Below are 2,500 nucleotides of genomic sequence, written 5' to 3' on the forward strand. Positions count from 1 at the left end.
TGTCCAAAACCTACATGTTATCTGGCTTTGAGCCCCCCCAAAATTGCCAAGAAAAGTAGCAAAATGTGGCCAAAAACCTACGTTATTGGTTTGGGGCAAAAATTTTGCACAACAATGTTCCGAAAAGTGGCCAAAAACCTACCTAAACTTTTTCTGAGACACGCTCGACAGTGTCTTCTTTCCGCACGGTTTTGTGTCAAGCCCGTTCCCTTGGCTGTGACGGGAACAAATAAATTTAAAAAAAAAAAAAAACAAAGGAAAAAAAAAAAAAAAAAAAGAAAAGAAAAGAAAAGAAAAAATCGTATCTGTAGAACGGTAAAAGATATTCTCATGCGGTTTGCGTTGGCTGCTGCGTCCTAGACAGAGCTATTATGTCTCTCTGTATGTATGTATGTATGTATGTATGTATGTATGTATGTATGTATGTATGTATGTATGTATGTATGCAAATCAATAAATAACCAAGTCCAACAAAACCCATTTCTTCCATGCAAGTGTAAAGTTGCCAAATATATCTTAATGGCTGCGTCCGTTCGTCCGCCATCGGGAGAAAACCGTTTTCCACCATGCAAGTGTGAAGTTTCGAAAAATTGAAATCTTTGGAATATAGCGACGTGCCACATGTCGGCAGATCGGGCTCGAAGAGACGACTCTGTTAGAGCAAACCGCACGTCAATAGCCCTGTCCCGTTCGTCCGTACGCTTCGAGAAACCGACCGTTTCTAGGTAAAACGCGGCTTAAAGTTCCTTTCCTCCGGAAGGGCAAGAGCTAGGTAGACGTGCGACCCAGGGCCAGATTGGTCTTGAAGAGACGCGTCAGGCAGTGAAAACCCCACGAAAATCGGACTGTCCGTTCGCCCGCCATTGGAAGAAAACCGATTCCTTCCATGCAAGTGTGAAGTTTCGAAAAATTGAAAGCTTAGGAATAGAGCGACTTGCCATATGTCGGCAGATCGGGCTCGACGAGGCCACTGTGCTAGAGCAAACCGAACGTCGATAGCCCTGTCCGTTCGTCCGTTCGCTTCGAAAAACCGACCGTTTTTAGGTGAAACGCGGCGTAAAGTTCCTTTTCTCGGGAGGGGCAAGAGCTAGGTGGACGTGCCACCCAGGGCCAGATTGGCCTTGAAGAGACGCGTCTGGCAGTGAAAACCCCACGAAAATCGGACAGTCCGTTCGTCCGTGCGACCATGAAAAGCCGAAGGTCAAGGTTGTTGCCATCACGGCATTCCGTTGGTTCGGTATCTTCACTCGAATACCTATATCTTTCGAACGCTCGAAGATATTTTCGTGCGGTTTGCTGCGGCTGATGGGTCTGAGAAAGACCTATCCGTCGATGCCTTGCGCTGGAAGATGGCTTCATCCTGGACGAGGCGGTGGCCATTTCAGCGAGAGACGAAAGTAATGGGAAAATAACAAGTAACCGACTTCGCTCGGGAAGCAATTTATCGGCACTCTTGCTAGAAAATTCGTGTCTCTAAAACGGCGAAAGATATTCTCGTGCGGTTTGCGGTGGCGGCTGCGTCCTAGAGAGAGCTATCCACGCATGCCTTGCCGAGCGAGATGGCTTCAAAGATGGCTTCGTGATGGCCGTTCAGGCACAGGCAGAAATCACTGGAGGGGGGGATAGACACACAAAACTCGCTCGGTATGCAATTTATCGGCACACTTGCTAGAAAATTCGTGTCTCTAAAACGGCGAAAGATATTCTCGTGCGGTTTGCGGTGGCGGCTGCGTCCTAGACAGAGCTATCCACGCATGCCTTGCCGAGCGAGATGGCTTCAAAGATGGCTTCGTGATGGCCGTTCAGGCACAGGCAGAAATCACTGGAGGGGGGGATAGACACACAAAACTCGCTCGGTATGCAATTTATCGGCACACTTGCTAGAAAATTCGTGTCTCTAAAACGGCGAAAGATATTCTCGTGCGGTTTGCGGTGGCGGCTGCGTCCTAGACAGAACTATCCACGCATGCCTTGCCGAGCGATATATATATATATATATATATATATATATATATATATATATATATATATACATATATACATATATATACATATATATACATATATATACATATATATACATATATATATATATATATATATATATATATATATATATATATATATATATATATATATATATATATATTCACACACACACACACACACAAAGACACACACACACACACACACATCAATTAATAACTAAGTCCAACGTTGGTTTTAGTTACTTCGCTTCCAAGGGCTTTGCACCAACGGAATGTCAGGGGTACACAAGGCCTAGCGCCGACGGCGGGAGGTATTATCAAATGTCAGATGCCAAAAGATCTGTCTTGAATAGACGCGTCGGCCTGTGCCAAATATATCTTAATGGCTGCGTCCGTTCGTCCGCCATCGGGAGAAAACCGTTTTCCACCATGCAAGTGTGAAGTTTCGAAAAATTGAAATCTTTGGAATATAGCGACGTGCCACATGTCGGCAGATCGGGCTCGAAGAGACG

This window comes from Sinohyriopsis cumingii, unplaced genomic scaffold (assembly GCF_028554795.1).
Source record: "Sinohyriopsis cumingii isolate HCF-2022 unplaced genomic scaffold, ASM2855479v2 utg005689l, whole genome shotgun sequence".
NCBI lineage: Eukaryota > Metazoa > Mollusca > Bivalvia > Unionida > Unionidae > Sinohyriopsis > Sinohyriopsis cumingii.